The sequence below is a fragment of the Chanodichthys erythropterus genome, chromosome 8 (genome assembly GCF_024489055.1).
Source record: "Chanodichthys erythropterus isolate Z2021 chromosome 8, ASM2448905v1, whole genome shotgun sequence".
NCBI lineage: Eukaryota > Metazoa > Chordata > Actinopteri > Cypriniformes > Xenocyprididae > Chanodichthys > Chanodichthys erythropterus.
The window spans coordinates 31,479,921-31,493,161 of NC_090228.1; positions in this window are offsets into that span (position 1 = coordinate 31,479,921).

Sequence of the window (13,241 nt, forward strand, 5' to 3'; positions counted from 1 at the left end):
AAACATCCTCCAGGTCTTGAAAATTCTTCAGACTTCCAGCATCTTTTGCATATTTGAACCCTTTCCATCAGTGACTGTATGATTTTGAGATTCATCTTTTTACACTGAGGACAACTGAGGGACGCAAACACAGTGTTGGGGGTAACGCATTACAAGTAACTTGAGTTACGTAATCAGATTACTTTTTCAAGTAACTAGTAAAGTAACGCATTACTTTTTCAATTTACAACAAAATATCTAAGTTACTTTTTCACAGTTAATGACTGACAGATCTCATGTCCCCATGTTGAGAGAAATAAAGTGCAGAGGGTGTTGTGTGCGCTGTGTGAACATGATGGTTATTGTAGTTTTAGACTAAATGTGAACATGCATTTACTTATCTCACTTGCATGAAAACATTCAGTATTCCTCAAAATGAATAAAAACAGTGAAATGCAATCTCAGAATTTTTGCAAACCTGTAATAATTAACTATATTAAATTACACAAATATGCTTTATGTATTAAATCTCAGTTATTAACCAATGTCTTTGCTGCTGATCTTCAATATACCTAATTCAACCATACTAATAAGCAAAAAATACTTTAGATTAGAAAGGTTTGTTTGAGCTGCGCCCTCTACTGTGCAGGTGTAAATATGCTTTTCATATAGCCTGAGGTTTATTCATTTCACTTTTGGTGTGAAAGGGCCTTTTTGCCAAAAAATAGAACTTTTTTGTTGTTATTAAAAACAAACAAGCCCAGCCCCAGTGAGAAAAAGTAACGCAAAAGTAATGTAACGCATTACTTTTCATAAAAAGTAACGAAGTAACGCAATTAGTTACTTTTTAAGGGAGTAACGCAATATCGTAATGCATTACTTTTAAAAGTAACTTTCCCCAACACTGCGCAAACACAACTATTAAAAAAGGTTCAAACATTCACTGATGCTCCAGAAGAAAACATGATTTGTCCGTTTCATCTTGCTTTCTGCATAGTCGATACCAGGTAACATTAGCGTTCACATTTAGCCTCAATCAATATGATATTATGATGTCCTGTTAGCTACGTGTCATTCATTGTGATAGTCTCACTTTCTCTGTGACACAAACACACACACAAACACCTCTGAACACAGTGATGCATAAAAACACCACAGAAAGCAAAATATCAGGAAAATATATTAAATAAATGTACATTATCCAGTCTTGGGAACTTTCATTAGAAATACGGTCTCACCTTTCTCCTCCTGCTATTATTTTGATTTTTTTTTTTTTCTATTTTATGTTTAGTATTGCTTTTTAATAAAGAAAAACTACTTCTTATCTGATTACTTGATTAAGTGATGGAATAATCGGTAGAATACTCGATTACCAAAATAACTGATAGCTGCAGCCCTAATGTAAAAATATCTTACTCAGGACAGTACTAAATAAAAAGATGACATGCAGTTTGTATGATCACTCTTATATTGTTAAAATTATTAATATTTTCACAGATTCTGCAAGTGGTTCACAAACTTTCATAGAGCACTGTATATATAGCTTGACAGAGTGCTTCATCTTCTTAATCTCCTCACGTAAATGATTACTTTTGGATGACTTGCGTTTCTTCCCCACCACAGAAACCACCACAGGTTCAGCAATGTCATCAAAATGATTCATTTTTCTGTTTTTGTTGATCACAAAGTACAAAGCAGATAAGGAAAACTAGGGTGCCGGTTGTATTCTACGGAAGCCCTAAACGGCCATGGATTATTATTTTTTTTTCTATCTTGTTTTCTCGTGATCATGACTTATTTTCTCGTGATCTCGAGATAACAAAAGTTGTTTTCTTGTGATCACGACTTAAAAGTTCTTTTTGATTGATTCTGAAATACTGCACCCGGATTCTACTGTTGCTATAGTAACGTACACAACTTTGACGCGCATCTGATCAACGGTTAAATCATGCGCTCTTATATCTTGTGGATATTTCAGCTAAATATTTACTTCACTTAATAATAAAGTTTACAATAAATAAATACATATAGGCTAATCAATAACTGTTCAATAAATGTATGCTTAACATATTGTTTGTGTAATTAACATAATATTCAACAGAGCATCTCAAGCTCAGGCAGAGCCTTCAGAAAGATGGCAGATTATTCTATAATTCTAAAACCTTTTAGATTAAACCAACTTTATTTTCCGTTCTCATTTAAATATATATATATATATATATATATATATATATATATATATATATATATATATATATTTTTAATATATATAGCCTATATATTACATAATGTGTTTTATTTTTATTCGTCATGTAGGATAGGCTGTGATTTCATGTGCGTCTTCCTCCTATCTTCCATTAAAAAGAGATGCAATAGCCTACTCCAGATTTCCAAAAAACAAAACAAAAAAACTTTAATCCAGTTGATAAAGGCTAAAACAATCTTGGGATGCTAATTGAGAACCATGTTTATGTGTATGTGTTTTCTACAAAGAAATGTAGAAAATAAAATAGGTTACACACTATCACTGAATTAAATTACAGGCTATAAATCACATTTCTTATCAATATACATTAAGTGACATATTTAGGTAAACGAACACTGAAACTGCGATGATTAAAATAGCGTCTTAAAGATACACTGTCACGATCACCGTCTGCTCCTGTCAGTTCCCGAACTACACTTCCCACAATCCTCCCTGTTAGTCACATGTTCACATCACACCAATCACCTGTTGCCACATCCACCCTAGCACACCACACTGATCACCACACCCAGCTGCTGCTCATTATCAGGACTATAAAGGACTTCCACTCACACCACCTCACCGCGAAGTATTGTTTAACATTCATGTTGCAATTTCTGAGCGTTTTTCCCTGTTTGCCTTTCTGTTCCCGACCTTGTCTGTTTCCCGTGTTGATTCTCTGCTGCTTGCCTTTGGACCCCTGGATTGTTTATTGTTTCCTGTTCTATGATCGATATCTGCCTGCCTTTTGACCTACCGCCTGTACCCTGACGTCGTCCCTGCCTGTCCTTTGCTGTTCCTGTTTGCCCCTGATTAACTCTGCCTGTACGACCATCCTCACTGTAAATAAGCGCTGCACTTGGATCTCCTGCCTGAGCCTCCCTTTCATGACAGAATACTTCGCCGCCACAGATCCAGCAGCTTCTGTGAGTGTTTCTATCACTGCCAAGATGAATCCATCTGCCCAGTTAATGGGTCTCCGTCAGGGAGACAGACCCATTGAGGATTATGTCATGGATTTTATCGAATTGGCACCATCAACTTGTTTCAGTGAGGACTGTTTAATGATATTTTTTCGCGGTGGATTATCGGACCCGCTCAGTCATAGTATAGTCATGCCACTACATGAGATTAACGGGACTTTAGAACAATATATCGAGCTGGCTTTGCAACTGAGCGGGTCTCCCTTTACTGTGGGTGTTGTTGAGGATTTCGACACCTCGCTGTGTCATGTAATGGCCGCCGCGCCTATAGACACTCACAAAATGGCGGTTACTACCACAACAACATCAAGTCAAGTCTCTGCTGATCACCCAGAGTCACGTCACCTCTCTAGATCAGTCAGGGAGCGGAGAGGACTGCGTTGCAGTGTGGCAGATCCGCCGATGACTTCAGCTCGAGCGGCTGGCATCCCTAAGCATCCACCAGCCGCTTCATTCTCAAGCCCGGTGGCCGCTTCGCACTCAAGTCAGCTGGCCGCTTCGCTCTCTAGCCAGCCGGCCGCTTCGCTCTCAAGCCCGGTGGCCGCTTCGCACTCAAGTCAGCTGGCCGCTTCGCTCTCAAGCCCGGTGGCCGCTTCGCACTCAAGTCAGCCGGCCGCTTCGTTCTCAAGCCCGGCGGCCGCTACGCTCTCAAGTTCGCCTGTTTCGACGCTCTCAAATTCGCCTATTGCAACGCACTCAAGTTCCCCGGTTGCTATGGACTCAAGCGCCCTGGACGCGCTGGACAAGATGGCTGCTTTGCCAGTGCCCACGGGCAAGATGGCCGCCCCTGCAGTGCTCAAGGATGTGAGGGGCGTTCCAGCCATTGAGTCCGCTCAAGAACCCGCTTCAGCCAGTAAGTCTGCTCCTGAACACGTTCCAACTGGTGAACCATCGCCTCATCCTCGGAAGAGGAGGAGGAGGAGGAAGAGGAAGGCTCATTCTATTCTTCCCCTTCTTACACCCAAGCTCCTCGCTCTGCCGGCGCCACCTGTGCTTCTTGCCCTGCCGGCGCCACCTGTGCTTCTTGCCCTGCCAGAGCCACCTGTGCTTCTTGCCCTGCCGGTGCCACCAGTGCTTCTTGCCCTGCCGGCGCCATCCACGCTTCCAGCCCTGCCAGCGCCGCTCAAACTCCTTGCGCTGCCAGCGCCACTCAGGAGTCTTGCCCCGACGGCTTCACCCACACGCCTGGCCCTGCCAGCACCACCCGAACTCCTTGCCCACGAACCTGCGAAGGGCCTCGCTGAAATCCCCAAGAACTTTTTGGGGGGGGCAGTGTACCTGAGGGTGGGGAGCTTGTGGGTGGGGACCCTGACCTACTATGGCCATCTATGGACTCTGAACCGCTGGGGTCACCTATGGACTCTGTCCTGCCGTGGCTGCCCGAGCCACCTGACCTGCCGTGGCTGCCCAAGGCCCCGGACCCGCCGTGGCTTCCTGACACCCCTGACCTGCCGTGGCTGCCTGAACCATATGACCTGTCGTGGCAGCCCAAGCCACCGGATCCGCCGTGGCTGCCCGAGGCTCCTGACCCGCCGTGGCTACCCGAGGCTCCTGATCCTCCGTGGTTGCCCAAGTTCCTAGAACCTGCATTGGAGATCCGTTCCCGGCTACCATTAGATCTCCAATGCACCCACCCCCCCTCCCTAGCTGTTCAGTTTACGTCGCGAGGACGCGCTTTCCGGGAGGGGGGCATTATGTCACGATCACCGTCTGCTCCTGTCAGTTCCCGGACTACACTTCCCACAATCCTCCCTGTCAGTCACATGTTCACATCACACCAATCACCTGTTGCCACATCCACCCTAGCACACCACACTGATCACCACACCCAGCTGCTGCTCATTATCAGGACTATAAAGGACTTCCACTCACACCACCTCACCGTGAAGTATTGTTTAACATTCATGTTGCAATTTCTGAGCGTTTTTCCCTGTTTGCCTTTCTGTTCCTGACCTTGTCTGTTTCCCGTGTTGATTCTCTGCTGCTTGCCTTTGGACCCCTGGATTGTTTATTGTTTCCTGTTCTATGATCGATATCTGCCTGCCTTTTGACCTACCGCCTGTACCCTGACGTCGTCCCTGCCTGTCCTTTGCTGTTCCTGTTTGCCCCTGATTAACTCTGCCTGTACGACCATCCTCACTGTAAATAAACGCTGCACTTGGATCTCCTGCCTGAGCCTCCCTTTCATGACATACACAATATAAGGTTCAAACAGAATACTATACAGTGACATCAAAATTATTATTTAATAAGCAATAAGTTTAGTATCACACCAAACTATTGCGGTCGTGAAACTGTGAGTCATGCAACTAGTCAGAATGATAACAAACACTTTCAAGCAAAATAATTATAATGAAATATAATTATAATCAGTCATTTAACAGTTAAGTTAAAGGCTTAAGGCACACAATACTGCAAAAATAAAGCGATCAAGAAAACTCTCTCTGTCCAAAACTCGTACAATCTGAGCCAATATGAACTAATACAGTAAAGTGGATATTTACAGCGCATCACCAGTTATATGTGGTAATATACTGCCACCTGTTGGCACATTTGTGTAATTTAGAGCAGAGGATAAGTCGTGATCACAACAAAACAACTATTGTTATCTCGAGATCACGAGAAAATATTAAGTCGTGATCACGAGAAAACAGCTTTTGTTATCTCGAGATCACGAGAAAATAAGATAGAAAAAAATTATAATCCATGGCCGTTTAGGGCTTCCGTAGTATTCAGAGTGCTGCCATTACTGTTTACAGTGCGTGGAATGGTGCGCTGTGGTTGGTTGAGCGGATATATAGCATTTGGCAGAGAAGGGAGATTTGGAGCAAAATTACAGAGGGTAAAAATGACATTAGAAAGATGGCAGCATCATTATTTTATATTTACACAGAGTTTGGTAGGTCTATTAGTAAAATCTATTGACTTCAGCAATCTTTGTTTCATTATATGCCAACAATGACAGTTAAAACAATTGGAAAAAAGATCTTGTGTATTTTTGTTCTAAGTTTGCATTTCTAAAACTCAAGAAATATTAAAGATATCTTAATATCCCAGGTGAAAAAAGTACACTTCCATAATGTATTTAAAGTGCTCTACTTTTATACTTAATATACTAAAATACTTCTGAAAATAATCTACAGGCATCTAATTGTACTCCACTGTGCTATATAAACACTATGAATATGAACTAAAATGTGCTTTTAACATACTATCTGTTACATACTATGTTTAAATAGACTTGCATATAAATTAGACATATATTGATCACATTCTGTATATCAGTCCCTCCAGAAAAACGCAGAAATCCTTGAATTTGCGGCACACTTTTTTTTAAAAATGCAATGGAATATGCAGGATATTTTTGCAATTTTATGCGATGAAATTGCGGGAACTTGCAAAAACTGTAGTTTGATGAAAAAGAGAAAAAAGGTGATTCCCCCAACACCCTGTTATCACTAGGCTACTACCCTAATGTAAAGAGACATTTCTTATTACTTCCTATGATAAGCAAGCATACTAAATCACAGAATATTGAAGTTCTCATTCTGTTTTATTTCAGACCTTAATTAACACATGGCTCAAACTTACAAAACATTGAGTCAAACAAGTTGTGTAGTTTTACAAAAGGAATATTTAGCAACTTCTGTAAAAATAAATACATCAAATATAAAAAAATAAAATGTGTGCTTCCTGTTTTACAGAGTTAGCTATACAAAACAGACATCTTCTGTTAAACTGCAATCTCTTACTGCAATGTAAATTATTTTACATACTACTAATATACTTACAACTGTAAAGTTTTGGTACCAGCCATATCACCCTGTAGCCCAAGACTGGTTGCCCACTGAAGCTAAGCTGGGCTGAGCCTGGTTAGTACCTGGATGGGAGACCTCCTAGGAAAACTAGGTTGCTGCTGGAAGAGGTGTTAGTGAGGCCAGCAGGGGGTGCTCACCCTGTGGTCTGTGTGGGTCCTAACGCCCCAGTATAGTGATGGGGACACTATACTGTCAAAATGCACTGTCCTTCTGATGAGACGTTAAACCGAGGTCCTGACTCTCTGTGGTCGTTACCTTCTAAAAGAGTAGGGCCAACATCCTGGCCAAATTTGCCCATTGGCCTCTGTCCATCATGGCCTCCTAATCATCCCCATACACTGATTGGCTTCATCACTCTGTCTCCTCTCCACCAATCAGCTGGTGTGTGGTGGGCGTTCTGTCGTAATATGGCTGCCGTCGCATCATCCAAGTGGATGCTGCACATTGGTGGTGGTTGAGGAGATTCCCCCTTCAATATGTAAAACGCTTTGAGTACCCAGAAAAGCGCTATATAAATGTAACAAATAATTATTATTATTATTACTGTTCTGTAACAAAAAGGGCAATCTTACAACTGTAAAGTTGCATCAACTTCTAAATGAAATTTTCACAGTGCACTGTGAAAATGAAAACTATAACTGTGTAGCCTCTAACACTGGCCTATCATTCGTCATCGTCATCCTCCATCCCCTCTCCCTCAACATCCATCTCCTCCCCCTCCACCATCTCCTCCCTCTCAAATGCTCCACTGCGGACTCGTTGGTTGTGGTAAAGGAAGACTAAGGCTTTGAGGTTTTGTTTGGTAGTTGATCAGCTGAGTTTGAGACAGCATCTTTGTACCGTAGTAGAACTCAGCACAGGAAGTCTCTCCTGTAGACCATCCCAAAGTCTTGAAGTAAGAATCAAATTTATCACCTGGCACTTCAGTGAAACCTGGAATGGCCTTGTAGCTTGCTACGGAGTCATCTAGGAATGCAATGTTGCGAGGGTCAAACATCCTGACCTCCTGGAGAAACTCAATGGCCGGCTACCCATCTGACATGTACTTGTTGAGCTTTTCTTCAGCATTTTCATATGCCTGACCAACTGTGCAGGGCATCTGTGTCTTCGTGGTGTGTGGTAAGTATTCAAAGTATTCGACACACGCCTCATACTGCAGCTCTTTGTTGGCAGCAAAGACCACCTGCAGATCCTCCAGATAAGTGAAGATCTTTGTGGTCACAGGACACCTGCTCTGAAAGACACTGAGTAGACTTAGGAAGTGTTTGCACTTGTCAACCATGATGTTAATCTGCACATTCAGGGACTGAGCTAGGTATGGGTCTTGAAGCATCTCATGGAGTCTCTCCACAGAATGTGGAGCACTACTGCTACACGCAAAAAAAAAAAACAAATAGAAAGAAAGGAATTAGGTCAAACATACAATATTTATTTTTAATGCAATTACATTTTTGCTTTGATCTTACTAAATGATTCATGATTGTATATGCAAAGGGGGTTAACTGATGTAGAAAAGGAAGTGTTGATTGTATTGAGGAATTATGTGACGGAAGTTTTTACCTCGATTTCCATCTCTATGAACTCCTTGTACAGTCCAAAGTGATCTGCGTAGTACTGCACTGCAGAGAACCAGGAGTTCCAGCGTGTTGCACAGGGGTTTGGAGACATGACTGCCCTTTTTCTTGGCAGCTTGTTTGTCATGAAGCAGAGGTACCTTCTCTTGCTTGATACAGCATTGAAGAACATCTGAGAGAAACTTAGCATGGAGATGTTCAACTGAACAAAAGGTTTGCAGAAGGCATTGCCAATGAGATTCATTATGTGTGCCATGCATGTGATTTGTAGTGAGTTGGGGAACAACGATTGCAGAGCTGCTGTGAATGCCTTCTTCATGTAGGCTGCATTATCAGTGTCAAACACAATCACATCCTTGTTGTTAATGCTGTATCCTTAAAGGCACCTTACAACAGCCACGGATACAGTGGAATGATTGCACTGCTCAAAGAAAACTATATCTGCAAGGTAGGCCAAGATCCTCCCAGAATGATCCTTCTCAAGTGGTGCAAGGAGGATATTCAGGACACATCTCCCCTCGACATCTGGAGTCTCATCGAATATCACAGCAAGAGGTTTTCCTGCAAAAAGTGTCTTCAGCTCCTCTTTTTCCCTCTCATATACTGCTCCCAAGTACATATCTTGAAGCTGGCGAAACGCTGGAATGGCGCCGCCATTGATGACATTCTCATTCAGAAATTTCCTCAGTGTAGGGTGGTCACTCTTAGACAGTGGGATGTTGATTGCAGTTCAGGTGGCAACCCAGGTTTCACAAATCTACAAACAGAAAAATACTTTTGTATCATTGGCTGTATTGTGTACACACACACACACACACACACACACACACACACACACACACACACACACAAAGTCCAGTGTAACCTACAAAGACCTGCAGTATAAAACTGAATCATTTACAGTAAGCTGTAGCGTCTGGACTAATCAGCCACACAAAATGATTCAATATAGTTAATGAATTACCTATGAACTCACTTTATCAAAGCTCTGTGAACCCATCCCCCTAAAACTGCAACTAGCATCCCAAACTAGCTAAACTACAGGAAGAACTAGGTGTCCTGTTACAGATACTTGGACCTTTTACGATCAGGAACAATTTTGCAGAGACCAGTGACTCATTCTTTCTGAGAGGGACAAATAAACTCTCTTAATCCTATGTATTCTCTATATAACCACTTGGGAAATGTATAAACATGTATCCAATTTTCCCATATCACGACTTTCCTTTTATAGGCTTTATTCTATGTATTAATTCTCTCTTTTGAACTATTTTGGTATTAATGTTCCATAGTTGCAAATGTATAGTTGACTGAGATCACATTGGCAGAATGTTTGGTATCTACGGACTCCAACTTTAATTTCCTATTTGGTAATTTATGTTACATGTTACTAACTCTGTGACACATTAGTATTATAAGAATTTAGAGGGTTCTTTTCTCATTCATCCAATCCAGTGTCTTATGCTAATATCTTGCTACAGAACAAAGACTCGTAAAACTTCCCTCCGAGGGGGCAACTCCTTATTGGCTCAGACACCTTAAGAGGGTGTGACCTCTTCACCTCTTATATTCACTGAACACAAGATCAAACTCTTCTCTTCCTGCTCTTCCTCCTCTTCTTCTCTTTTGCTGATGAATGCTGACGTCAAGATGCTTTAAGAAGCTAGAAGCTTCTAAGGAACCCCAAGCTTGTGCCAGGCCTCGGCCTAGACCTTCCATTCACCAAAGATCCTCTGAATCCAGCCGGTTCTCTTTCGTCAAGAAAATATCAGCAAAGATTCAACAGGAGCCTCCACAAATTGCATCAGGACAGTTTTAATTCAACTTGGAGAGACATGCAAGTATCAAACTTAGTCTCATTATCGGATACATTGAGTATCCTTACCCCTTTTAAAGAAGGGCCTGTTAAAACTAAACTGATGGTTTGCTCAAGGCTGTTGATCTGCTGAATGTCCAACAATGCTGTAACTTCTTGCTTCCTGTACTCTGCTTTCTCTCTCTCTCTTGGTAAACTGTATGCATGTATGTGTGTGAATGTTAGAGTAGTTTAAGCGTTTAGTCTAGTTAATAAAGTCTTGTTCATGTCACACGTAAGGTTGTCCGTGTTTTGCGCTCATGTACGGGAGTCCCTATTCATGTCGGTCCTGACTACAGGCTTTTAGTAGAATAAGATTGTTATTTCCCATAACCTGGAAATGAACATTTCTTAGTTAATAAACAATTAACACTGTGTGTTCATTGAACAACAGGTTAATTGATTGTAATATTAATTTTATTACATTAAGTTAATTTTATTGACTGATTAAAATATTAATAATTAATTATAACTAGTTATGATTAATTATTCATATTTATTTTGAGCTAATTTGCTACAAATGGTGGAGAATTCGGGGCATGAATAAACAAAGGTTATGAGCTTAAACCACTGTCAATTTAAAAGTGTGCATTTGATAATTCCAGTCAGAATATGTCAGACGATGCGCATTTTGGTCACTAATTGCTGGCTTGTTAGATGCTGATAAAGTGATGGCTTGAATTGACATCTCTACTGTAACTGAAAGAGTCTACTCTTGACACATTTTAGCATATGTTCAAATGGTATCAGTGTAAAGTTAATCTGATTTTAGCGAAGAAATCCTAATCTCAGTATTAGAGCGTAAGCCTGTGTTGACGAAGGAATCTCAGCTCAGCGGCATGTAAACTGTACCAGAATTGATTATTCTGCTTTGGTTGGAGAAATACCAATTGCAGTATTGCTTAACCTGTTTCTGATGAATGAATCTCAGTACAGTGTTATATAAATGTAGATTTGGGTAATGCTCCACTGTTATAGTTAAGATTGATGTCATTCATCTAAACTTTGCCTGCACCTACAAGCATAGCTACCTTTTGACCAAAACTGTGTTTCACTCGCTGAAAGGAACATCAGTATTCATGCACAAGACGGACTTAACTATATATGCTTAAACAAGCTTTGACTTACAGCAAACTGTGTAATTACCCTTTAAACAAGTACAAGACGTTGTTTAAAGTAGAGAGAAGAGTTTACATGAGTAAAATTTGCAAATGGCAAAACATATTTGCATTTTACTGAATGTAAAATCAAGTTTTTGAAAATCTGAAAGTATAGGCGTCACATTTTAACTCTATACGTAACTTGTTTGAAATGAGCAGACAGTCTCAATAAACTGTTTGAATTGCTCAGATGTGCATTGGTTCCCATGACAACGACTTGTCACAGGAAGTGCTAACTCATCACCCTGTGATGCCATATTGTAAACAAACCAGGCTAGGTGGCTAAGCTAACCTCACCTAGCAGCCCTGCACCTCAGGCTAAGCTAAATAATAGCTTCTACAGTTAGTGGTTAGCATCATTTATGTGAAGCCTTTAACTACAGCTTGTGTGTATGCAGTGTGAACTGATCTAAACCCATTCTGCTGTTTTAGTCACTTCTTTAAATCTTTTTATTGATTTTAATTATAATAGCAGTCAGCTATTAATTTTTACTAGTATTATTTCTTTCATCTTTGTGATTTACTTACATCTTCCTTTTTTTCTTCTGTGGTTTAATTTCCCAATATAACCACAAGCAACTAGACATACTCTCCTTCTTGATTTTGTTTATTTACAACAGTTGCTTCAATTTTATGAACCAGCTACAAAAGTAATCTGAACAATTACTAGGGCATAATTTTGAGCACCACTAATAAGCAGAATCTAATAGGAAAGCTCTCTTCTTCCTCTCCCTTTTTCTTTCCTATTTGTTCAGAGGTCAAGCCTGTCGTGAGCCATCAGTAAGAAATACTAAGAAATAATTTGACCACAAGAACCATCTTAAGTCATTTGTTAAACCTAGCTGTATTTTATACACCTGGCTGCTCACTGTGCCTTTAGCCCTAAATTCTGTTTGATCTTGCAGTAGTCTCTTGCCCTTACTCTCACCACAAGCGTGCCTAAATGTTGCAGATGCTCAGCCTAACTGCCCAGATGGCAGACCAAAAGGACTGGCTAGGTGTCGTGAGGAACACCCTCCTAACCAGTGCTGCTGATCAATTACAGCACCAGAGCCAAAAGCAACTGGACAAAGATGGAAGAGAAGTAAAGGCAGATGACTCAAACCAGAGGTATGGTCACAATGATCTGACTGAAGTCAACTTCTTCCTGGCCCACATCCTCACTGTTTTGAAACAGGAGGTGAACAACCTCAAACTCCAGATCACAGAGACTCACTAGGAGCTGATGCATGCTAAAAGCCACATAGACCAGCTAGAGATGGAGGCTCGGGACAGACACAAGGACCCTGACAGAATAGAGACACAGAAGAAAAGAGAACTGAGACTCTCTTACCTGCAGCAAACAGAACCACTGCAGGAGAAACATCTCACTTCACCACATGGAGTCAGCAGAAGAACCTCCCCCAGCCAAGCACAGAGGTACAGAGGGGGAAGCCAAAGCCTTCTGCTTGACACCTTATCAGACAATTTCCTGAAATCCTCTGCAGCTTCAGAAGGAGAAGGATTAATTCAGACAGACCCAGGTACCAGACCTACCACAGGAAGAAGCCATGGATGGGAGCATCCTCATCCTGCAGACCCCGCAGGACCTCCAACAGCAGGCAGCAACCACCTCCTCATCCACGCC